Source organism: Amia ocellicauda, chromosome 23 (assembly GCF_036373705.1).
Source record: "Amia ocellicauda isolate fAmiCal2 chromosome 23, fAmiCal2.hap1, whole genome shotgun sequence".
Taxonomy (NCBI): Eukaryota; Metazoa; Chordata; class Actinopteri; order Amiiformes; family Amiidae; genus Amia; species Amia ocellicauda.
Genome location: NC_089872.1, coordinates 12,409 through 38,003, shown reverse-complemented (window position 1 = coordinate 38,003; position 25,595 = coordinate 12,409). Strand labels below are relative to the sequence as shown.

Here is a 25,595-nt window from a genome sequence, read left to right as displayed (position 1 = left end):
CTGGAATTCGTTGCTTAATTCGCGGCCAATGGTTTTCCCCATTCTATATAGAAGATGACGGCTATTATTGTAACAACCAGACAATTGTGTCTGTCTCACTCTCTCACTCACTCATCTATCTATAAAGATTGGTACTTCTTTCTACATCGTCCCATCCGGACGTTCCTGTTTCCCATGCCTTAGTTATCCCGAGGTCTGGGTCTGATTGGTACTTATTCCTCGTTCAACCATTTGAAACCCTTGTCACTTGAGCATTGGTCCTACAGTGGTAGAGATCTCTCCTTCCACTCGGGGGGTTGTTGCTTGATTTGCGGCCAATGGTTTTCCCTATTCTATATAGAAGAGGATGGCTATTATTGTAACTACCAGACATTTGTGTCTGTCTCTCTCTCTCACTCACTCACTCTTCTATCAATAATGATTGGTACTTCTTTCTACATAGTCCCATCCGGACGTTCCTGTTTCCCGTGCCTTAGTTATCCCGAGATCTAAGTCTCATCGGTACTTAATCCTCATTCATCCACTTGATACCCTTGTCACCTGAGCATTGGTCCTACAGTGGTAGAGATCTCACCTGCCACTCGGGAGGTGTCTGCTTGATTCGCGGCCAATTTTTCTCTCTGTTCTATATAGAAGAGGTTGGCTATTAATGTAACAACCAGACATTTGTCTCTCTCTCTCTGTCACTCACTCACTTATCTATCTATAATGATTGTTACATATTCCTTGTTCAACCACTCGAAACCCTTGTCACCTGAGAATTGGTCCTACAGTGGAAGAGATCTCACCTTCCACTCGGGAATTCGTTGCTTAATTCGCGGCCAATGGTTTTCCCCGATCTATATAGAAGATGACGGCTATTATTGTAACAACCAGACATTTGTGTCTGTCTCACTCACTCATTCATCTATCTAATTGTCTTTAATGATTGGTACTTCTTTCCCATTCAACCACTTAAGTTTTTCATAACCTGAGCATTGGTTGTTCAGTGGTAGAATTCTTGCCTGCCACGCGGGAGGCCCGGGTTCGATTCCTGGCCAATGCATTTTCCTCGTTCTACAAAGAAGACAATGACTACATCGTCCCATCCGGACGTTAATGTAACCCGTGTTTTAGTAATCCCGAGATCTAAGTCTCATCGGTACTTATTCCTCGTTCATCCACTTGATACCCTTGTCACCTGAGAATTGGTCCTACAGTGGTAGAGATCTCACCTGCCACTCGGAAGGTTGTTGCTTGATTCGCGGCCAATGGTTCTCCCCGTTCTATATAGAAGAGGATGGCTATCATTGTAACAACCAGACATTTGTGTCTGTCTCTCTCTCTCACTCACTCACTATTCTATCTAAAATGATTGGTACTTCTTTCTACATCGTCCCATCCGGACATTCCTGTTTGCCGCTCCTTAGTAATCCCGAGTTCTTGGTCTGATTGGTACTTATTCCTCGTTCATACACTTGATACCCTTCTCACCTGAGCATTGGTCCTACAGTGGAAGAGATCTCACCTTCCACTCGGGAATTCGTTGCTTAATTCGCGGCCAATGGTTTTCCCCATTCTATATAGAAGATGACGGCTATTATTGTAACAACCAGACATTTGTGTCTGTCTCACTCTCTCACTCACTCATCTATCTATAAAGATTGGTACTTCTTTCTACATTGTCCCATCCGGACATTCCTGTTTGCCGCTCCTTAGTAATCCCGAGTTCTTGGTCTGATTGGTACTTATTCCTCGTTCATACACTTGATACCCTTCTCACCTGAGCATTGGTCCTAAAGTGGAAGAGATCTCACCTTCCACTCGGGAATTCGTTGCTTAATTCGCGGCCAATGGTTTTCCCCGTTCTATATAGAAGAGGATGGCTATTATTTTAAAAACCAGACATTTGTGTCTGTCTCTCTCTCTCACTCACTCATCTATCTATAAAGATTGGTACTTCTTTCTACATCGTCACATCCGGACGTTCCTGTTTCCCGTGCCTTAGTTATCCCGAGGTCTGGGTCTGATTGGTACTTATTCCTCGTTCAACCATTTGAAACCCTTGTCACCTGAGCATTGGTCCTACAGTGGTAGAGATCTCACCTTACACTCGGGAGGCCTTTGCTTGATTCGCGGCCAATGGTTCTCCCCGTTCTATATAGAAGAGGATGGCTATCATTGTAACAACCAGACATTTGTGTCTGTCTCTCTCTCTCACTCACTCACTATTCTATCTAAAATGATTGGTACTTCTTTCTAAATCGTACAATCCGGACGTTCCTGTTTGCCACGCCTTAATAATCCCGAGTTCTTGGTCTGATTGGTACTTATTCCTCGTTCATCCACTTGATACCCTTCTCACCTGAGCATTGGTCCTACAGTGGAAGAGATCTCACCTTCCACTCGGGAATTCGTTGCTTAATTCGCGGCCAATGGTTTTCCCCATTCTATATAGAAGATGACGGCAATTATTGTAACAACCAGACATTTGTGTCTGTCTCACTCTCTCACTCACTCATCTATCTATAAAGATTGGTACTTCTTTCTACATCGTCCCATCCGGACGTTCCTGTTTCCTGTGCCTTTGTTATCCCGAGATCTAAGTCTCATCGGTACTTATTCGTCATTCATCCACTTGATACCCTTGTCACCTGAGCATTGGTCCTACAGTGGTAGAGATCTCACCTGCCACTCGGGAGGTGTCTGCTTGATTCGCGGCCAATTTTTTTCTCTGTTCTATATAGAAGAGGTTGGCTATTAATGTAACAACCAGACATTTGTCTCTCTCTCTCTGTCACTCACTCACTTATCTATCTATAATGATTGTTACATATTCCTTGTTCAACCACTCGAAACCCTTGTCACCTGAGCATTGGTCCTACAGATGTAGAGACCTCACCTGCCACTCGGGAGGCCTTTGCTTGATTCGCGCCCAATGGTTTTCCCCGTTCTATATAGAAGAGGATGGCAAATAATTGCAACAACCAGACATCTGTGTCTGTCTCACTCACTCATTCATCTATCTAATTGTCTTTAATGATTGGTACTTCTTTCCCATTCAACCACTTAAGTTTTTCATAACCTGAGCATTGGTTGTTCAGTGGTAGAATTCTCGCCTGCCACGCGGGAGGCCCGGGTTCGATTCCTGGCCAATGCATTTTCCTCGTTCTACAAAGAAGACAATGACTACATCGTCCCATCCGGACGTTACTGTAACCCGTGTTTTAGTAATCCCGAGATCTAAGTCTCATCGGTACTTATTCCTCGTTCATCCACTTGATACCCTTGTCACCTGAGCATTGGTCCTACAGTGGTAGAGATCTCACCTGCCACTCGGGAGGTGTCTGCTTGATTCGCGGCCAATTTTTTTCTCTGTTCTATATAGAAGAGGTTGGCTATTAATGTAACAACCAGACATTTGTCTCTCTCTCTCTGTCACTCACTCACTTATCTATCTATAATGATTGTTACATATTCCTTGTTCAACCACTCGAAACCCTTGTCACCTGAGCATTGGTCCTACAGATGTAGAGACCTCACCTGCCACTCGGGAGGCCTTTGCTTGATTCGCGCCCAATGGTTTTCCCCGTTCTATATAGAAGAGGATGGCAAATAATTGCAACAACCAGACATTTGTGTCTGTCTCACTCACTCATTCATCTATCTAATTGTCTTTAATGATTGGTACTTCTTTCCCATTCAACCACTTAAGTTTTTCATAACCTGAGCATTGGTTGTTCAGTGGTAGAATTCTTGCCTGCCACGCGGGAGGCCCGGGTTCGATTCCTGGCCAATGCATTTTCCTCGTTCTACAAAGAAGACAATGACTACATCGTCCCATCCGGACGTTAATGTAACCCGTGTTTTAGTAATCCCGAGATCTAAGTCTCATCGGTACTTATTCCTCGTTCATCCACTTGATACCCTTGTCACCTGAGAATTGGTCCTACAGTGGTAAAAATCTCACCTGCCACTCGGGAGGTTGTTGCTTGATTCGCGGCCAATGGTTTTCCCCGTTCTATATAGAAGAGGATGGCTATCATTGTAACAACCGGACATTTGTGTCTGTCTCTCTCTCTCACTCACTCACTATTCTATCTAAAATGATTGGTACTTCTTTCTACATCGTCCCATCCGGACGTTCCTGTTTGCCGCGCCTTAGTAATCCCGAGTTCTTGGTCTGATTGGTACTTATTCCTCGTTCATCCACTTGATACCCTTCTCACCTGAGCATTGGTCCTACAGTGGAAGAGATCTCACCTTCCACTCTGGAATTCGTTGCTTAATTCGCGGCCAATGGTTTTCCCCATTCTATATAGAAGATGACGGCTATTATTGTAACAACCAGACAATTGTGTCTGTCTCACTCTCTCACTCACTCATCTATCTATAAAGATTGGTACTTCTTTCTACATCGTCCCATCCGGACGTTCCTGTTTCCCATGCCTTAGTTATCCCGAGGTCTGGGTCTGATTGGTACTTATTCCTCGTTCAACCATTTGAAACCCTTGTCACTTGAGCATTGGTCCTACAGTGGTAGAGATCTCTCCTTCCACTCGGGGGGTTGTTGCTTGATTTGCGGCCAATGGTTTTCCCTATTCTATATAGAAGAGGATGGCTATTATTGTAACTACCAGACATTTGTGTCTGTCTCTCTCTCTCACTCACTCACTCTTCTATCAATAATGATTGGTACTTCTTTCTACATAGTCCCATCCGGACGTTCCTGTTTCCCGTGCCTTAGTTATCCCGAGATCTAAGTCTCATCGGTACTTAATCCTCATTCATCCACTTGATACCCTTGTCACCTGAGCATTGGTCCTACAGTGGTAGAGATCTCACCTGCCACTCGGGAGGTGTCTGCTTGATTCGCGGCCAATTTTTCTCTCTGTTCTATATAGAAGAGGTTGGCTATTAATGTAACAACCAGACATTTGTCTCTCTCTCTCTGTCACTCACTCACTTATCTATCTATAATGATTGTTACATATTCCTTGTTCAACCACTCGAAACCCTTGTCACCTGAGAATTGGTCCTACAGTGGAAGAGATCTCACCTTCCACTCGGGAATTCGTTGCTTAATTCGCGGCCAATGGTTTTCCCCGATCTATATAGAAGATGACGGCTATTATTGTAACAACCAGACATTTGTGTCTGTCTCACTCACTCATTCATCTATCTAATTGTCTTTAATGATTGGTACTTCTTTCCCATTCAACCACTTAAGTTTTTCATAACCTGAGCATTGGTTGTTCAGTGGTAGAATTCTTGCCTGCCACGCGGGAGGCCCGGGTTCGATTCCTGGCCAATGCATTTTCCTCGTTCTACAAAGAAGACAATGACTACATCGTCCCATCCGGACGTTAATGTAACCCGTGTTTTAGTAATCCCGAGATCTAAGTCTCATCGGTACTTATTCCTCGTTCATCCACTTGATACCCTTGTCACCTGAGAATTGGTCCTACAGTGGTAGAGATCTCACCTGCCACTCGGAAGGTTGTTGCTTGATTCGCGGCCAATGGTTCTCCCCGTTCTATATAGAAGAGGATGGCTATCATTGTAACAACCAGACATTTGTGTCTGTCTCTCTCTCTCACTCACTCACTATTCTATCTAACATGATTGGTACTTCTTTCTACATAGTCCCATCCGGACATTCCTGTTTGCCGCTCCTTAGTAATCCCGAGTTCTTGGTCTGATTGGTACTTATTCCTCGTTCATACACTTGATACCCTTCTCACCTGAGCATTGGTCCTACAGTGGAAGAGATCTCACCTTCCACTCGGGAATTCGTTGCTTAATTCGCGGCCAATGGTTTTCCCCATTCTATATAGAAGATGACGGCTATTATTGTAACAACCAGACATTTGTGTCTGTCTCACTCTCTCACTCACTCATCTATCTATAAAGATTGGTACTTCTTTCTACATTGTCCCATCCGGACATTCCTGTTTGCCGCTCCTTAGTAATCCCGAGTTCTTGGTCTGATTGGTACTTATTCCTCGTTCATACACTTGATACCCTTCTCACCTGAGCATTGGTCCTAAAGTGGAAGAGATCTCACCTTCCACTCGGGAATTCGTTGCTTAATTCGCGGCCAATGGTTTTCCCCGTTCTATATAGAAGAGGATGGCTATTATTTTAAAAACCAGACATTTGTGTCTGTCTCTCTCTCTCACTCACTCATCTATCTATAAAGATTGGTACTTCTTTCTACATCGTCACATCCGGACGTTCCTGTTTCCCGTGCCTTAGTTATCCCGAGGTCTGGGTCTGATTGGTACTTATTCCTCGTTCAACCATTTGAAACCCTTGTCACCTGAGCATTGGTCCTACAGTGGTAGAGATCTCACCTTACACTCGGGAGGCCTTTGCTTGATTCGCGGCCAATGGTTCTCCCCGTTCTATATAGAAGAGGATGGCTATCATTGTAACAACCAGACATTTGTGTCTGTCTCTCTCTCTCACTCACTCACTATTCTATCTAAAATGATTGGTACTTCTTTCTAAATCGTACAATCCGGACGTTCCTGTTTGCCACGCCTTAATAATCCCGAGTTCTTGGTCTGATTGGTACTTATTCCTCGTTCATCCACTTGATACCCTTCTCACCTGAGCATTGGTCCTACAGTGGAAGAGATCTCACCTTCCACTCGGGAATTCGTTGCTTAATTCGCGGCCAATGGTTTTCCCCATTCTATATAGAAGATGACGGCAATTATTGTAACAACCAGACATTTGTGTCTGTCTCACTCTCTCACTCACTCATCTATCTATAAAGATTGGTACTTCTTTCTACATCGTCCCATCCGGACGTTCCTGTTTCCTGTGCCTTTGTTATCCCGAGATCTAAGTCTCATCGGTACTTATTCGTCATTCATTCACTTGATACCCTTGTCACCTGAGCATTGGTCCTACAGTGGTAGAGATCTCACCTGCCACTCGGGAGGTGTCTGCTTGATTCGCGGCCAATTTTTTTCTCTGTTCTATATAGAAGAGGTTGGCTATTAATGTAACAACCAGACATTTGTCTCTCTCTCTCTGTCACTCACTCACTTATCTATCTATAATGATTGTTACATATTCCTTGTTCAACCACTCGAAACCCTTGTCACCTGAGCATTGGTCCTACAGATGTAGAGACCTCACCTGCCACTCGGGAGGCCTTTGCTTGATTCGCGCCCAATGGTTTTCCCCGTTCTATATAGAAGAGGATGGCAAATAATTGCAACAACCAGACATCTGTGTCTGTCTCACTCACTCATTCATCTATCTAATTGTCTTTAATGATTGGTACTTCTTTCCCATTCAACCACTTAAGTTTTTCATAACCTGAGCATTGGTTGTTCAGTGGTAGAATTCTCGCCTGCCACGCGGGAGGCCCGGGTTCGATTCCTGGCCAATGCATTTTCCTCGTTCTACAAAGAAGACAATGACTACATCGTCCCATCCGGACGTTACTGTAACCCGTGTTTTAGTAATCCCGAGATCTAAGTCTCATCGGTACTTATTCCTCGTTCATCCACTTGATACCCTTGTCACCTGAGCATTGGTCCTACAGTGGTAGAGATCTCACCTGCCACTCGGGAGGTGTCTGCTTGATTCGCGGCCAATTTTTTTCTCTGTTCTATATAGAAGAGGTTGGCTATTAATGTAACAACCAGACATTTGTCTCTCTCTCTCTGTCACTCACTCACTTATCTATCTATAATGATTGTTACATATTCCTTGTTCAACCACTCGAAACCCTTGTCACCTGAGCATTGGTCCTACAGATGTAGAGACCTCACCTGCCACTCGGGAGGCCTTTGCTTGATTCGCGCCCAATGGTTTTCCCCGTTCTATATAGAAGAGGATGGCAAATAATTGCAACAACCAGACATTTGTGTCTGTCTCACTCACTCATTCATCTATCTAATTGTCTTTAATGATTGGTACTTCTTTCCCATTCAACCACTTAAGTTTTTCATAACCTGAGCATTGGTTGTTCAGTGGTAGAATTCTTGCCTGCCACGCGGGAGGCCCGGGTTCGATTCCTGGCCAATGCATTTTCCTCGTTCTACAAAGAAGACAATGACTACATCGTCCCATCCGGACGTTAATGTAACCCGTGTTTTAGTAATCCCGAGATCTAAGTCTCATGGGTACTTATTCCTCGTTCATCCACTTGATACCCTTGTCACCTGAGAATTGGTCCTACAGTGGTAGAGATCTCACCTGCCACTCGGAAGGTTGTTGCTTGATTCGCGGCCAATGGTTCTCCCCATTCTATATAGAAGAGGATGGCTATCATTGTAACAACCAGACATTTGTGTCTGTCTCTCTCTCTCACTCACTCACTATTCTATCTAAAATGATTGGTACTTCTTTCTACATCGTCCCATCCGGACATTCCTGTTTGCCGCTCCTTAGTAATCCCGAGTTCTTGGTCTGATTGGTACTTATTCCTCGTTCATACACTTGATACCCTTCTCACCTGAGCATTGGTCCTACAGTGGAAGAGATCTCACCTTCCACTCGGGAATTCGTTGCTTAATTCGCGGCCAATGGTTTTCCCCATTCTATATAGAAGATGACGGCTATTATTGTAACAACCAGACATTTGTGTCTGTCTCACTCTCTCACTCACTCATCTATCTATAAAGATTGGTACTTCTTTCTACATCGTCCCATCCGGACATTCCTGTTTGCCGCTCCTTAGTAATCCCGAGTTCTTGGTCTGATTGGTACTTATTCCTCGTTCATACACTTGATACCCTTCTCACCTGAGCATTGGTCCTAAAGTGGAAGAGATCTCACCTTCCACTCGGGAATTCGTTGCTTAATTCGCGGCCAATGGTTTTCCCCGTTCTATATAGAAGAGGATGGCTATTATTTTAAAAACCAGACATTTGTGTCTGTCTCTCTCTCTCACTCACTCATCTATCTATAAAGATTGGTACTTCTTTCTACATCGTCACATCCGGACGTTCCTGTTTCCCGTGCCTTAGTTATCCCGAGGTCTGGGTCTGATTGGTACTTATTCCTCGTTCAACCATTTGAAACCCTTGTCACCTGAGCATTGGTCCTACAGTGGTAGAGATCTCACCTTACACTCGGGAGGCCTTTGCTTGATTCGCGGCCAATGGTTCTCCCCGTTCTATATAGAAGAGGATGGCTATCATTGTAACAACCAGACATTTGTGTCTGTCTCTCTCTCTCACTCACTCACTATTCTATCTAAAATGATTGGTACTTCTTTCTAAATCGTACAATCCGGACGTTCCTGTTTGCCACGCCTTAATAATCCCGAGTTCTTGGTCTGATTGGTACTTATTCCTCGTTCATCCACTTGATACCCTTCTCACCTGAGCATTGGTCCTACAGTGGAAGAGATCTCACCTTCCACTCGGGAATTCGTTGCTTAATTCGCGGCCAATGGTTTTCCCCATTCTATATAGAAGATGACGGCAATTATTGTAACAACCAGACATTTGTGTCTGTCTCACTCTCTCACTCACTCATCTATCTATAAAGATTGGTACTTCTTTCTACATCGTCCCATCCGGACGTTCCTGTTTCCTGTGCCTTTGTTATCCCGAGATCTAAGTCTCATCGGTACTTATTCGTCATTCATTCACTTGATACCCTTGTCACCTGAGCATTGGTCCTACAGTGGTAGAGATCTCACCTGCCACTCGGGAGGTGTCTGCTTGATTCGCGGCCAATTTTTTTCTCTGTTCTATATAGAAGAGGTTGGCTATTAATGTAACAACCAGACATTTGTCTCTCTCTCTCTGTCACTCACTCACTTATCTATCTATAATGATTGTTACATATTCCTTGTTCAACCACTCGAAACCCTTGTCACCTGAGCATTGGTCCTACAGATGTAGAGACCTCACCTGCCACTCGGGAGGCCTTTGCTTGATTCGCGCCCAATGGTTTTCCCCGTTCTATATAGAAGAGGATGGCAAATAATTGCAACAACCAGACATCTGTGTCTGTCTCACTCACTCATTCATCTATCTAATTGTCTTTAATGATTGGTACTTCTTTCCCATTCAACCACTTAAGTTTTTCATAACCTGAGCATTGGTTGTTCAGTGGTAGAATTCTCGCCTGCCACGCGGGAGGCCCGGGTTCGATTCCTGGCCAATGCATTTTCCTCGTTCTACAAAGAAGACAATGACTACATCGTCCCATCCGGACGTTACTGTAACCCGTGTTTTAGTAATCCCGAGATCTAAGTCTCATCGGTACTTATTCCTCGTTCATCCACTTGATACCCTTGTCACCTGAGCATTGGTCCTACAGTGGTAGAGATCTCACCTGCCACTCGGGAGGTGTCTGCTTGATTCGCGGCCAATTTTTTTCTCTGTTCTATATAGAAGAGGTTGGCTATTAATGTAACAACCAGACATTTGTCTCTCTCTCTCTGTCACTCACTCACTTATCTATCTATAATGATTGTTACATATTCCTTGTTCAACCACTCGAAACCCTTGTCACCTGAGCATTGGTCCTACAGATGTAGAGACCTCACCTGCCACTCGGGAGGCCTTTGCTTGATTCGCGCCCAATGGTTTTCCCCGTTCTATATAGAAGAGGATGGCAAATAATTGCAACAACCAGACATTTGTGTCTGTCTCACTCACTCATTCATCTATCTAATTGTCTTTAATGATTGGTACTTCTTTCCCATTCAACCACTTAAGTTTTTCATAACCTGAGCATTGGTTGTTCAGTGGTAGAATTCTTGCCTGCCACGCGGGAGGCCCGGGTTCGATTCCTGGCCAATGCATTTTCCTCGTTCTACAAAGAAGACAATGACTACATCGTCCCATCCGGACGTTAATGTAACCCGTGTTTTAGTAATCCCGAGATCTAAGTCTCATGGGTACTTATTCCTCGTTCATCCACTTGATACCCTTGTCACCTGAGAATTGGTCCTACAGTGGTAGAGATCTCACCTGCCACTCGGAAGGTTGTTGCTTGATTCGCGGCCAATGGTTCTCCCCATTCTATATAGAAGAGGATGGCTATCATTGTAACAACCAGACATTTGTGTCTGTCTCTCTCTCTCACTCACTCACTATTCTATCTAAAATGATTGGTACTTCTTTCTACATCGTCCCATCCGGACATTCCTGTTTGCCGCTCCTTAGTAATCCCGAGTTCTTGGTCTGATTGGTACTTATTCCTCGTTCATACACTTGATACCCTTCTCACCTGAGCATTGGTCCTACAGTGGAAGAGATCTCACCTTCCACTCGGGAATTCGTTGCTTAATTCGCGGCCAATGGTTTTCCCCATTCTATATAGAAGATGACGGCTATTATTGTAACAACCAGACATTTGTGTCTGTCTCACTCTCTCACTCACTCATCTATCTATAAAGATTGGTACTTCTTTCTACATCGTCCCATCCGGACATTCCTGTTTGCCGCTCCTTAGTAATCCCGAGTTCTTGGTCTGATTGGTACTTATTCCTCGTTCATACACTTGATACCCTTCTCACCTGAGCATTGGTCCTAAAGTGGAAGAGATCTCACCTTCCACTCGGGAATTCGTTGCTTAATTCGCGGCCAATGGTTTTCCCCGTTCTATATAGAAGAGGATGGCTATTATTTTAAAAACCAGACATTTGTGTCTGTCTCTCTCTCTCACTCACTCATCTATCTATAAAGATTGGTACTTCTTTCTACATCGTCACATCCGGACGTTCCTGTTTCCCGTGCCTTAGTTATCCCGAGGTCTGGGTCTGATTGGTACTTATTCCTCGTTCAACCATTTGAAACCCTTGTCACCTGAGCATTGGTCCTACAGTGGTAGAGATCTCACCTTACACTCGGGAGGCCTTTGCTTGATTCGCGGCCAATGGTTCTCCCCGTTCTATATAGAAGAGGATGGCTATCATTGTAACAACCAGACATTTGTGTCTGTCTCTCTCTCTCACTCACTCACTATTCTATCTAAAATGATTGGTACTTCTTTCTAAATCGTACAATCCGGACGTTCCTGTTTGCCACGCCTTAGTAATCCCGAGTTCTTGGTCTGATTGGTACTTATTCCTCGTTCATCCACTTGATACCCTTCTCACCTGAGCATTGGTCCTACAGTGGAAGAGATCTCACCTTCCACTCGGGAATTCGTTGCTTAATTCGCGGCCAATGGTTTTCCCCATTCTATATAGAAGATGACGGCAATTATTGTAACAACCAGACATTTGTGTCTGTCTCACTCTCTCACTCACTCATCTATCTATAAAGATTGGTACTTCTTTCTACATCGTCCCATCCGGACGTTCCTGTTTCCTGTGCCTTTGTTATCCCGAGATCTAAGTCTCATCGGTACTTATTCGTCATTCATCCACTTGATACCCTTGTCACCTGAGCATTGGTCCTACAGTGGTAGAGATCTCACCTGCCACTCGGGAGGTGTCTGCTTGATTCGCGGCCAATTTTTTTCTCCGTTCTATATAGAAGAGGTTGGCTATTAATGTAACAACCAGACATTTGTCTCTCTCTCTCTGTCACTCACTCACTTATCTATCTATAATGATTGTTACATATTCCTTGTTCAACCACTCGAAACCCTTGTCACCTGAGCATTGGTCCTACAGATGTAGAGACCTCACCTGCCACTCGGGAGGCCTTTGCTTGATTCGCGCCCAATGGTTTTCCCCGTTCTATATAGAAGAGGATGGCAAATAATTGCAACAACCAGACATCTGTGTCTGTCTCACTCACTCATTCATCTATCTAATTGTCTTTAATGATTGGTACTTCTTTCCCATTCAACCACTTAAGTTTTTCATAACCTGAGCATTGGTTGTTCAGTGGTAGAATTCTCGCCTGCCACGCGGGAGGCCCGGGTTCGATTCCTGGCCAATGCATTTTCCTCGTTCTACAAAGAAGACAATGACTACATCGTCCCATCCGGACGTTACTGTAACCCGTGTTTTAGTAATCCCGAGATCTAAGTCTCATCGGTACTTATTCCTCGTTCATCCACTTGATACCCTTGTCACCTGAGAATTGGTCCTACAGTGGTAGAGATCTCACCTGCCACTCGGGAGGTTGTTGCTTGATTCGCGGCCAATGGTTCTCCCCGTTCTATATAGAAGAGGATGGCTATCATTGTAACAACCAGACATTTGTGTCTGTCTCTTTCTCTCACTCACTCACTATTCTATCTAAAATGATTGGTACTTCTTTCTACATCGTCCCATCCGGACATTCCTGTTTGCCGCTCCTTAGTAATCCCGAGTTCTTGGTCTGATTGGTACTTATTCCTCGTTCATACACTTGATACCCTTCTCACCTGAGCATTGGTCCTACAGTGGAAGAGATCTCACCTTCCACTCGGGAATTCGTTGCTTAATTCGCGGCCAATGGTTTTCCCCATTCTATATAGAAGATGACGGCAATTATTGTAACAACCAGACATTTGTGTCTGTCTCTCTCTCTCACTAACTCACTCATCTATCTATAATGATTGGTACTTCTTTCTAAATCGTCCCATCCGGACGTTCCTGATACCCGCGCCTTAGTAATCCTGAGGTCTGGGTCTGATTGGTATTTTTCCTCCTTCAGCCGGTTCAAACACTTGTCACCTGAGCATTGGTCCTACAGTGGTAGAGATCTCACCTGTCACTCGGTAGGTGTCTGCTTGATTCGCGGCCAATTTTTTTTTCCGTTCTATATAGAAGAGGATGGCTATTATTTTAAAAACCAGACATTTGTGTCTGTCTCTCTCTCTCACTCACTCATCTATCTATAAAGATTGGTACTTCTTTCTACATCGTCACATCCGGACGTTCCTGTTTCCCGTGCCTTAGTTATCCCGAGGTCTGGGTCTGATTGGTACTTATTCCTCGTTCAACCATTTGAAACCCTTGTCACCTGAGCATTGGTCATACAGTGGAAGAGATCTCTCCTTCCACTCGGGGGGTTGTTGCTTGATTTGCGGCCAATGGTTTTCCCCATTCTATATAGAAGAGGATGGCTATTATTGTAACTACCAGACATTTGTGTCTGTCTCTCTCTCTCACTTTAATCTTCAATAATGATTGGTACTTCTTTCTACATCGTCCCATCCGGACGTTCCTGTTTCCCGTGCCTTAGTTATCCCGAGATCTAAGTCTCATCGGTACTTATTCCTCATTCATCCACTTGATACCCTTGTCACCTGAGCATTGGTCCTACAGTGGTAGAGATCTCACCTGCCACTCGGGAGGTGTCTGCTTGATTCGCGGCCAATTTTTTTCTGCGTTCTATAGAGAAGAGGTTGGCTATTAATGTAACAACCAGACATTTGTCTCTCTCTCTCTGTCACTCACTCACTTATCTATATATAATGATTGTTACATATTCCTTGTTCAACCACTCGAAACCCTTGTCACCTGAGCATTGGTCCTACAGATGTAGAGACCTCACCTGCCACTCGGGAGGCCTTTGCTTGATTCGCGCCCAGTGGTTTTCCCCGTTCTATATAGAAGAGGATGGCAAATAATTGCAACAACCAGACATTTGTGTCTGTCTCACTCACTCATTCATCTATCCAATTATCTTTAATGATTGGTACTTCTTTCCCATTCAACCACTTAAGTTTTTCATAACCTGAGCATTGGTTGTTCAGTGGTAGAATTCTCGCCTGCCACGCGGGAGACCTGGTTTCGATTCCTGGCCAATGCATTTTCCTCGTTCTACAAAGAAGACAATGACTACATCGTCCCATCCGGACGTTACTGTAACCCGTGTTTTAGTAATCCCGAGATCTAAGTCTCATCGGTACTTATTCCTCGTTCATCCACTTGATACCCTTGTCACCTGAGAATTGGTCCTACAGTGGTGGAGATCTCACCTGCCACTCGGGAGGTTGTTGCTTGATTCGCGGCCAATGGTTTTCCCCGTTCTATATAGAAGAGGATGGCTATTATTTTAAAAACCAGACATTTGTGTCTGTCTCTCTCTCTCACTCACTCATCTATCTATAAAGATTGGTACTTCTTTCTATATCGTCCCATCCGGACGTTCCTGTTTCCCGTGCCTTAGTTATCCCGAGATCTAAGTCTCATCGGTACTTATTCCTCAATCATCCAATTGATAACCTTGTCACCTGAGCATTGGTCCTACAGTGGTAAAAATCTCACCTGCCACTCGGGAGGTTGTTGCTTGATTCGCGGCCAATGGTTTTCCCCGTTCTATATAGAAGAGGATGGCTATCATTGTAACAACCGGACATTTGTGTCTGTCTCTCTCTCTCACTCACTCACTATTCTATCTAAAATGATTGGTACTTCTTTCTACATCGTCCCATCCGGACGTTCCTGTTTGCCGCGCCTTAGTAATCCCGAGTTCTTGGTCTGATTGGTACTTATTCCTCGTTCATCCACTTGATACCCTTCTCACCTGAGCATTGGTCCTACAGTGGAAGAGATCTCACCTTCCACTCTGGAATTCGTTGCATAATTCGCGGCCAATGGTTTTCCCCATTCTATATAGAAGATGACGGCTATTATTGTAACAACCAGACATTTGTGTCTGTCTCACTCTCTCACTCACTCATCTATCTATAAAGATTGGTACTTCTTTCTACATCGTCCCATCCGGACGTTCCTGTTTCCCATGCCTTAGTTATCCCGAGGTCTGGGTCTGATTGGTACTTATTCCTCGTTCAACCATTTGAAACCCTTGTCACTTGAGCATTGGTCCTACAGTGGTAGAGATCTCTCCTTCCACTCGGGGGGTTGTTGCTTGATTTGCGGCCAATGGTTTTCCCTATTCTATATAGAAGAGGATGGCTATTATTGTAACTACCAGACATTTGTGTCTGTCTCTCTCTCTCACTCACTCACTCTTCTATCAATAATGATTGGTACTTCTTTCTACATAGTCCCATCCGGACGTTCCTGTTTCCCGTGCCTTAGTTATCCCGAGATCTAAGTCTCATCGGTACTTAATCCTCATTCATCCACTTGATACCCTTGTCACCTGAGCATTGGTCCTACAGTGGTAGAGATCTCACCTGCCACTCGGGAGGTGTCTGCTTGATTCGCGGCCAATTTTTCTCTCCGTTCTATATAGAAGAGGTTGGCTATTAATGTAACAACCAGACATTTGTCTCTCTCTCTCTGTCACTCACTCACTTATCTATCTATAATGATTGTTACATATTCCTTGTTCAACCACTCGAAACCCTTGTCACCTGAGAATTGGTCCTACAGTGGAAGAGATCTCACCTTCCACTCGGGAATTCGTTGCTTAATTCGCGGCCAATGGTTTTCCCCGATCTATATAGAAGATGACGGCTATTATTGTAACAACCAGACATCTGTGTCTGTCTCTCTCTCTCACTCACTCATCTATCTATAACGATTGGTACTTCTTTCTACATCGTCCCATCCGGACGTTCCTGTTTCCCGTGCCTTAGTTATCCCGAGATCTAAGTCTCATCGGTACTTATTCCTCATTCATCCACTTGATACCCTTGTCACCTGAGCATTGGTCCTACAGTGGTAGAGATCTCACCTGCCACTCGGGAGGTGTCTGCTTGTTTCGCGGCCAATTTTTTTCTCTGTTCTATATAGAAGAGGTTGGCTATTAATGTAACAACCAGACATTTGTCTCTCTCTCTCTGTCACTCACTCACTTATCTATCTATAATGATTGTTACATATTCCTTGTTCAACCACTCGAAACCCTTGTCATCTGAGCATTGGTCCTACAGATGTAGAGACCTCACCTGCCACTCGGGAGGCCTTTGCTTGATTCGCGCCCAATGGTTTTCCCCGTTCTATATAGAAGAGGATGGCAAATAATTGCAACAACCAGACATTTGTGTCTGTCTCACTCACTCATTCATCTATCTAATTGTCTTTAATGATTGGTACTTCTTTCCCATTCAACCACTTAAGTTTTTCATAACCTGAGCATTGGTTGTTCAGTGGTAGAATTCTTGCCTGCCACGCGGGAGGCCCGGGTTCGATTCCTGGCCAATGCATTTTCCTCGTTCTACAAAGAAGACAATGACTACATCGTCCCATCCGGACGTTAATGTAACCCGTGTTTTAGTAATCCCGAGATCTAAGTCTCATCGGTACTTATTCCTCGTTCATCCACTTGATACCCTTGTCACCTGAGAATTGGTCCTACAGTGGTAGAGATCTCACCTGCCACTCGGAAGGTTGTTGCTTGATTCGCGGCCAATGGTTCTCCCCGTTCTATATAGAAGAGGATGGCTATCATTGTAACAACCAGACATTTGTGTCTGTCTCTCTCTCTCACTCACTCACTATTCTATCTAAAATGATTGGTACTTCTTTCTACATCGTCCCATCCGGACATTCCTGTTTGCCGCTCCTTAGTAATCCCGAGTTCTTGGTCTGATTGGTACTTATTCCTCGTTCATACACTTGATACCCTTCTCACCTGAGCATTGGTCCTACAGTGGAAGAGATCTCACCTTCCACTCGGGAATTCGTTGCTTAATTCGCGGCCAATGGTTTTCCCCATTCTATATAGAAGATGACGGCTATTATTGTAACAACCAGACATTTGTGTCTGTCTCACTCTCTCACTCACTCATCTATCTATAAAGATTGGTACTTCTTTCTACATCGTCCCATCCGGACATTCCTGTTTGCCGCTCCTTAGTAATCCCGAGTTCTTGGTCTGATTGGTACTTATTCCTCGTTCATACACTTGATACCCTTCTCACCTGAGCATTGGTCCTAAAGTGGAAGAGATCTCACCTTCCACTCGGGAATTCGTTGCTTAATTCGCGGCCAATGGTTTTCCCCGTTCTATATAGAAGAGGATGGCTATTATTTTAAAAACCAGACATTTGTGTCTGTCTCTCTCTCTCACTCACTCATCTATCTATAAAGATTGGTACTTCTTTCTACATCGTCACATCCGGACGTTCCTGTTTCCCGTGCCTTAGTTATCCCGAGGTCTGGGTCTGATTGGTACTTATTCCTCGTTCAACCATTTGAAACCCTTGTCACCTGAGCATTGGTCCTACAGTGGTAGAGATCTCACCTTACACTCGGGAGGCCTTTGCTTGATTCGCGGCCAATGGTTCTCCCCGTTCTATATAGAAGAGGATGGCTATCATTGTAACAACCAGACATTTGTGTCTGTCTCTCTCTCTCACTCACTCACTATTCTATCTAAAATGATTGGTACTTCTTTCTAAATCGTACAATCCGGACGTTCCTGTTTGCCACGCCTTAGTAATCCCGAGTTCTTGGTCTGATTGGTACTTATTCCTCGTTCATCCACTTGATACCCTTCTCACCTGAGCATTGGTCCTACAGTGGAAGAGATCTCACCTTCCATTCGGGAATTCGTTGCTTAATTCGCGGCCAATGGTTTTCCCCATTCTATATAGAAGATGACGGCAATTATTGTAACAACCAGACATTTGTGTCTGTCTCACTCTCTCACTCACTCATCTATCTATAAAGATTGGTACTTCTTTCTACATCGTCCCATCCGGACGTTCCTGTTTCCTGTGCCTTTGTTATCCCGAGATCTAAGTCTCATCGGTACTTATTCGTCATTCATCCACTTGATACCCTTGTCACCTGAGCATTGGTCCTACAGTGGTAGAGATCTCACCTGCCACTCGGGAGGTGTCTGCTTGATTCGCGGCCAATTTTTTTCTCCGTTCTATATAGAAGAGGTTGGCTATTAATGTAACAACCAGACATTTGTCTCTCTCTCTCTGTCACTCACTCACTTATCTATCTATAATGATTGTTACATATTCCTTGTTCAACCACTCGAAACCCTTGTCACCTGAGCATTGGTCCTACAGATGTAGAGACCTCACCTGCCACTCGGGAGGCCTTTGCTTGATTCGCGCCCAATGGTTTTCCCCGTTCTATATAGAAGAGGATGGCAAATAATTGCAACAACCAGACATCTGTGTCTGTCTCACTCACTCATTCATCTATCTAATTGTCTTTAATGATTGGTACTTCTTTCCCATTCAACCACTTAAGTTTTTCATAACCTGAGCATTGGTTGTTCAGTGGTAGAATTCTCGCCTGCCACGCGGGAGGCCCGGGTTCGATTCCTGGCCAATGCATTTTCCTCGTTCTACAAAGAAGACAATGACTACATCGTCCCATCCGGACGTTACTGTAACCCGTGTTTTAGTAATCCCGAGATCTAAGTCTCATCGGTACTTATTCCTCGTTCATCCACTTGATACCCTTGTCACCTGAGAATTGGTCCTACAGTGGTAGAGATCTCACCTGCCACTCGGGAGGTTGTTGCTTGATTCGCGGCCAATGGTTCTCCCCGTTCTATATAGAAGAGGATGGCTATCATTGTAACAACCAGACATTTGTGTCTGTCTCTTTCTCTCACTCACTCACTATTCTATCTAAAATGATTGGTACTTCTTTCTACATCGTCCCATCCGGACATTCCTGTTTGCCGCTCCTTAGTAATCCCGAGTTCTTGGTCTGATTGGTACTTATTCCTCGTTCATACACTTGATACCCTTCTCACCTGAGCATTGGTCCTACAGTGGAAGAGATCTCACCTTCCACTCGGGAATTCGTTGCTTAATTCGCGGCCAATGGTTTTCCCCATTCTATATAGAAGATGACGGCAATTATTGTAACAACCAGACATTTGTGTCTGTCTCTCTCTCTCACTAACTCACTCATCTATCTATAATGATTGGTACTTCTTTCTAAATCGTCCCATCCGGACGTTCCTGATACCCGCGCCTTAGTAATCCTGAGGTCTGGGTCTGATTGGTATTTTTCCTCCTTCAGCCGGTTCAAACACTTGTCACCTGAGCATTGGTCCTACAGTGGTAGAGATCTCACCTGTCACTCGGTAGGTGTCTGCTTGATTCGCGGCCAATTTTTTTTTCCGTTCTATATAGAAGAGGTTGGCTATTATTTTAAAAACCAGACATTTGTGTCTGTCTCTCTCTCTCACTCACTCATCTATCTATAAAGATTGGTACTTCTTTCTACATCGTCACATCCGGACGTTCCTGTTTCCCGTGCCTTAGTTATCCCGAGGTCTGGGTCTGATTGGTACTTATTCCTCGTTCAACCATTTGAAACCCTTGTCACCTGAGCATTGGTCCTACAGTGGAAGAGATCTCTCCTTCCACTCGGGGGGTTGTTGCTTGATTTGCGGCCAATGGTTTTCCCCATTCTATATAGAAGAGGATGGCTATTATTGTAACTACCAGACATTTGTGTCTGTCTCTCTCTCTCACTTTAATCTTCAATAATGATTGGTACTTCTTTCTACATCGTCCCATCCGGACGTTCCTGTTTCCCGTGCCTTAGTTATCCCGAGATCTAAGTCTCATCGGTACTTATTCCTCAATCATCCACTTGATAACCTTGTCACCTGAGCATTGGTCCTACAGTGGTAAAAATCTCACCTGCCACTCGGGAGGTTGTTGCTTGATTCGCGGCCAATGGTTTTCCCCGTTCTATATAGAAGAGGATGGCTATCATTGTAACAAACGGACATTTGTGTCTGTCTCTCTCTCTCACTCACTCACTATTCTATCTAAAATGATTGGTACTTCTTTCTACATCGTCCCATCCGGACGTTCCTGTTTGCCGCGCCTTAGTAATCCCGAGTTCTTGGTCTGATTGGTACTTATTCCTCGTTCATCCACTTGATACCCTTCTCACCTGAGCATTGGTCCTACAGTGGAAGAGATCTCACCTTCCACTCTGGAATTCGTTGCTTAATTCGCGGCCAATGGTTTTCCCCATTCTATATAGAAGATGACGGCTATTATTGTAACAACCAGACATTTGTGTCTGTCTCACTCTCTCACTCACTCATCTATCTATAAAGATTGGTACTTCTTTCTACATCGTCCCATCCGGACGTTCCTGTTTCCCATGCCTTAGTTATCCCGAGGTCTGGGTCTGATTGGTACTTATTCCTCGTTCAACCATTTGAAACCCTTGTCACCTGAGCATTGGTCCTACAGTGGTAGAGATCTCTCCTTCCACTCGGGGGGTTGTTGCTTGATTTGCGGCCAATGGTTTTCCCTATTCTATATAGAAGAGGATGGCTATTATTGTAACTACCAGACATTTGTGTCTGTCTCTCTCTCTCACTCACTCACTCATCTATCAATAATGATTGGTACTTCTTTCTACATAGTCCCATCCGGACGTTCCTGTTTCCCGTGCCTTAGTTATCCCGAGATTTAAGTCTCATCGGTACTTAATCCTCATTCATCCACTTGATACCCTTGTCACCTGAGCATTGGTCCTACAGTGTTAGAGATCTCACCTGCCACTCGGGAGGTGTCTGCTTGATTCGCGGCCAATTTTTCTCTCCGATCTATATAGAAGAGGTTGGCTATTAATGTAACAACCAGACATTTGTCTCTCTCTCTCTGTCACTCACTCACTTATCTATCTATAATGATTCTTACATATTCCTTGTTCAACCACTCGAAACCCTTGTCACCTGAGAATTGGTCCTACAGTGGTGGAGATCTCACCTGTCACTCGGGAGGTTGTTGCTTGATTCGCGGCCAATGGTTTTCCCCGTTCTATATAGAAGAGGATGGCTATTATTTTACCAACCAGACATCTGTGTCTGTCTCTCTCTCTCACTCACTCATCTATCTATAACGATTGGTACTTCTTTCTACATCGTCCCATCCAGACGTTCCTGTTTCCCGTGCCTTAGTAATCCCGAGATCTAAGTCTCATCGGTACTTATTCCTCAATCATCCACTTGATAACCTTGTCACCTGAGCATTGGTCCTACAGTGGTAGAGATCTCACCTGCCACTCGGGAGGTGTCTGCTTGATTCGCGGCCAATTTTTTTCTCCGTTCTATATAGAAGAGGTTGGCTATTATTGTAACAACCAGACATTTGTCTCTCTCTCTCACTCACTCACTATTCTATCTAAAATGATTGGTACTTCTTTCTACATCGTACAATCCGGACATTCCTGTTTGCCGCGCCTTAGTAATCCCGAGTTCTTGGTCTGATTGGTACTTATTCCTCGTTCATCCACTTGATACCCTTCTCACCTGAGCATTGGTCCAACAGTGGAAGAGATCTCACCATCCACTCGGGAATTTATTGCTTAATTCGCGGCCAATGGTTCTCCCCATTCTATATAGAAGATGACTGCTATTATTGTAACAACCGGACATTTGTGTCTGTCTCTCTCTCTCACTAACTCACTCATCTATCTATAATGATTGGTACTTCTTTCTACTTCGTCCCATCCGGACGTTCCTGATACCTGCGCCTTAGTAATCCTGAGGTCTGGGTCTGATTGGTACTTTTTCCTCCTTCAGCCGGTTCAAACACTTGTCACCTGAGCATTGGTCCTACAGTGGTAGAGATCTCACCTGCCACTCGGGAGGTGTCTGCTTGATTCGCGGCCAATGGTTTTCCCCGTTCTAAATAGAAGAGGATGGCTAATAATTGCAACAACCAGATATTTGTGTCTGTCTCACTCACTCACTTATCTATCTATAATGATTGTTCCTTATTCCTTGTTTAACCACTCGAAACCCTTGTCACCTGAGCATTGGTCCTACAGACATGGAGACCTCACCTTTCAGTCGGGAGGCCTTTGCTTGACTCGCGGCCAATGGTTTTCCCCGTTCTAAATAGAAGAGGATGGCAAATAATTGCAACAAGCAGACATTTGTGTCTGTCTCACTCTCTCATTCACTCATCTATCTATAAAGATTGGTACTTCTTTCCACATCGTCCCATCCGGACGTTCCTGATTCCCGTGCCTTAGTTATCCCGAGGTCTGGGTCTGATTGGTACTTATTCCTCGTTCATCCACTTGATACCCATCTCACCTGAGCATTGGTCCTACAGTGGAAGAGATCTCAGCTTCCACTCGGGAGGTTGTTGCTTGATTTGCGGCCAATGGTTTTCTCCATTCTATATAGAAGAGGATGGCTATTATTGTAACAACCAGACATTTGTGTCTGTCTCTCTCTCACTAACTCACTCATCTATCTATAATGATTGGTACTTCTTTCTACTTCGTTCCATCCGGACATTACTGTAACCCGTGTCTTAGTAATCCCGAGATCTAAGTCTCATCGGTACTTATTCCTCGTTCATCCACTTGATACCCTTGTCACCTGAGCATTGGTCCTACAGTGGTAGAGATCTCACCTGCCACTCGGGAGGCCTTTGCTTGATTCGCGGCCAATGGTTTTCCTCTTTCTAAATAGAAGAGGATGGCAAATAATTGCAACAACCAGACATTTGTGTCTGTCTCACTCTGTCACTCACTCATCTATCTATAAAGATTGGTACTTCTTCCCACATCGTCACATCCGGACTTTCCTGTTTCCCGTGCCTTAGTTATCCCGAGGTCAAGGTCTGATTGGTACTTATTCCTCGTTCAACCATTTGAAACCCATGTCACCTGAGCATTGTTCCTACAGTGGTAGAGATCTCACCTTCCACTCGGGGGGTTGTTGCTTGATTTGCGGCCAATGGTTTTCCCCGTTCTATATAGAAGAGGTTGGCTTTTATTGTAACAACAAGACATTTGTCTCTCTCTCTCTGTCACTCACTCACTTATCTATCTATAATGATTGTTCCTTATTCCTTGTTCAACCACTCGAAACCCTTGTCACCTGAGCATTGGTCCTACAGACGTACAGACCTCACCTGCCACTCGGGAGGCCTTTGCTTGATTCGCAGCCAATGGTTTTCTCCGTTCTAAATAGAAGAGGATGGCAAATAATTGCAAAAACCAGACATTTGTGTCTGTCTCTCTCTCTCACTCACTCACTATTCTATCTAAAATGATTGGTACTTTTTTCTACATCGTCCCATCCGGACGTTCCTGTTTGCCGCGCCTTTGTAATCCCGAGTTCTTGGTCTGATTGGTACTTATTCCTCGTTCATCCACTTGATACCCATCTCACCTGAGCAATGGTCCTACAGTGGAAGAGATCTCAGCTTCCACTCGGGAGGTTGTTGCTTGATTTGCGGCCAATGGTTTTCTCCATTCTATATAGAAGAGGATGGCTATTATTGTAACAACCAGACATTTGTGTCTGTCTCTCTCTCACTAACTCACTCATCTATCTATAATGATTGGTACTTCTTTCTACTTCGTTCCATCCGGACATTACTGTAACCCGTGTCTTAGTAATCCCGAGATCTAAGTCTCATCGGTACTTATTCCTCGTTCATCTACTTGATACCCTTGTCACCTGAGCATTGGTCCTACAGTGGTAGAGATCTCACCTGCCACTCGGGAGGCCTTTGCTTGATTCGCGGTAAATGGTTTTCCCCTTTCTAAATAGAAGAGGATGGCAAATAATTGCAACAACCAGACATTTGTGTCTGTCTCACTCTCTCACTCACTCATCTATCTATAAAGATTGGTACTTCTTCCCACATCGTCACATCCAGACGTTCCTGTTTCCCGTGCCTTAGTTATCCCGAGGTCAAGGTCTGATTGGTACTTATTCCTCGTTCAACCATTTGAAACCCTTGTCACCTGAGCATTGTTCCTACAGTGGTAGAGATCTCACCTTCCACTCGGGGGGTTATTGCTTGATTTGCGGCCAATGGTTTTCCCCGTTCTATATAGAAGAGGTTGGCTTTTATTGTAACAACAAGACATTTGTCTCTCTCTCTCTCTGTCACTCACTCACTTATCTATCTATAATGATTGTTCCTTATTCCTTGTTCAACCACTCGAAACCCTTGTCACCTGAGCATTGGTCCTACAGACATAGAGACCTCACCTGCCACTCGGGAGGCCTTTGCTTGATTCGCGCCCAATGGTTTTCCCCGTTCTATATAGAAGAGGATGGCTATTATTGTAACAACCAGACATTTGTCTCTCTCTCTCTGTCACTCACTCATCTATCTATAAAGATTGGTACTTCTTTCTACATCGTCCCATCCGGACGTTCCTGTTTCCCGTGCCTTAGTTATCCCGAGGTCTGGGTCTGATTGGTACTTATTCCTCGTTCAACCATTTGAAACCCTTGTCACCTGAGCATTGGTCCTACAGTGGAAGAGATCTCACCTTACACTCGGGAGGCCTTTGCTTGATTCGCGGCCAATGGTTTTCCCCATTCTATATAGAAGATGACGGCTATTATTGTAACAACCAGACATTTGTGTCTGTCTCTCTCTCTCACTAACTCACTCATCTATCTATAAAGATTGGTACTTCTTTCTACTTCGTCCCATCCGGACGTTCCTGATACCTGCCCCTTAGTAATCCTGAGGTCTGGGTCTGATTGGTACTTTTTCCTCCTTCAGCCGGTTCAAACACTTGTCACCTGAGCATTGGTCCTACAGTGGTAGAGATCTCACCTGCCACTCGGGAGGTGTCTGCTTGATTCGCGGCCAATTTTTTTCTCCGTTCTATATAGAAGAGGTTGGCTATTAATAGCAACAACTAGACATGTGTGTCTGTCTCTCTCTCTCACTCACTCACTCATCTATCAATAATGATTGGTACTTCTTTCTACATCGTCCCATCCGGACGTTCCTGTTTCAAGTGCCTTAGTTATTTCGAGATCTAAGTCTCATCGGTACTTATTCCTCATTCATCCACTTGATACCCTTGTCACCTGAGCATTGGTCCTACAGTG

The 25,595-nt window shown here is 44.4% G+C and overlaps 11 non-coding genes across 11 annotated transcripts; all 11 read left to right on the top strand.

Annotated features, from left to right (window-relative positions):
- The first annotated feature begins 974 nt into the window (after window positions 1–974).
- trnag-gcc (transfer RNA glycine (anticodon GCC)) lies at window positions 975–1,045 on the top strand. The gene has a single exon. It is a non-coding gene; the product is annotated as a tRNA-Gly (tRNA).
- A 2,023-nt stretch (window positions 1,046–3,068) lies between these two features.
- trnag-gcc (transfer RNA glycine (anticodon GCC)) lies at window positions 3,069–3,139 on the top strand. The gene has a single exon. It is a non-coding gene; the product is annotated as a tRNA-Gly (tRNA).
- A 570-nt stretch (window positions 3,140–3,709) lies between these two features.
- trnag-gcc (transfer RNA glycine (anticodon GCC)) lies at window positions 3,710–3,780 on the top strand. The gene has a single exon. It is a non-coding gene; the product is annotated as a tRNA-Gly (tRNA).
- A 1,444-nt stretch (window positions 3,781–5,224) lies between these two features.
- On the top strand, window positions 5,225–5,295 carry trnag-gcc (transfer RNA glycine (anticodon GCC)). Its single transcript has one exon. It is a non-coding gene; the product is annotated as a tRNA-Gly (tRNA).
- Window positions 5,296–7,318: 2,023 nt separating this feature from the next.
- trnag-gcc (transfer RNA glycine (anticodon GCC)) lies at window positions 7,319–7,389 on the top strand. Its single transcript has one exon. It is a non-coding gene; the product is annotated as a tRNA-Gly (tRNA).
- A 570-nt stretch (window positions 7,390–7,959) lies between these two features.
- Window positions 7,960–8,030, top strand: trnag-gcc (transfer RNA glycine (anticodon GCC)). The gene has a single exon. It is a non-coding gene; the product is annotated as a tRNA-Gly (tRNA).
- A 2,023-nt stretch (window positions 8,031–10,053) lies between these two features.
- trnag-gcc (transfer RNA glycine (anticodon GCC)) lies at window positions 10,054–10,124 on the top strand. The gene has a single exon. It is a non-coding gene; the product is annotated as a tRNA-Gly (tRNA).
- Window positions 10,125–10,694: 570 nt separating this feature from the next.
- Window positions 10,695–10,765, top strand: trnag-gcc (transfer RNA glycine (anticodon GCC)). The gene has a single exon. It is a non-coding gene; the product is annotated as a tRNA-Gly (tRNA).
- A 2,023-nt stretch (window positions 10,766–12,788) lies between these two features.
- trnag-gcc (transfer RNA glycine (anticodon GCC)) lies at window positions 12,789–12,859 on the top strand. The gene has a single exon. It is a non-coding gene; the product is annotated as a tRNA-Gly (tRNA).
- A 4,038-nt stretch (window positions 12,860–16,897) lies between these two features.
- trnag-gcc (transfer RNA glycine (anticodon GCC)) lies at window positions 16,898–16,968 on the top strand. The gene has a single exon. It is a non-coding gene; the product is annotated as a tRNA-Gly (tRNA).
- Window positions 16,969–18,991: 2,023 nt separating this feature from the next.
- On the top strand, window positions 18,992–19,062 carry trnag-gcc (transfer RNA glycine (anticodon GCC)). Its single transcript has one exon. It is a non-coding gene; the product is annotated as a tRNA-Gly (tRNA).
- The last annotated feature ends 6,533 nt before the right edge of the window (window positions 19,063–25,595 follow it).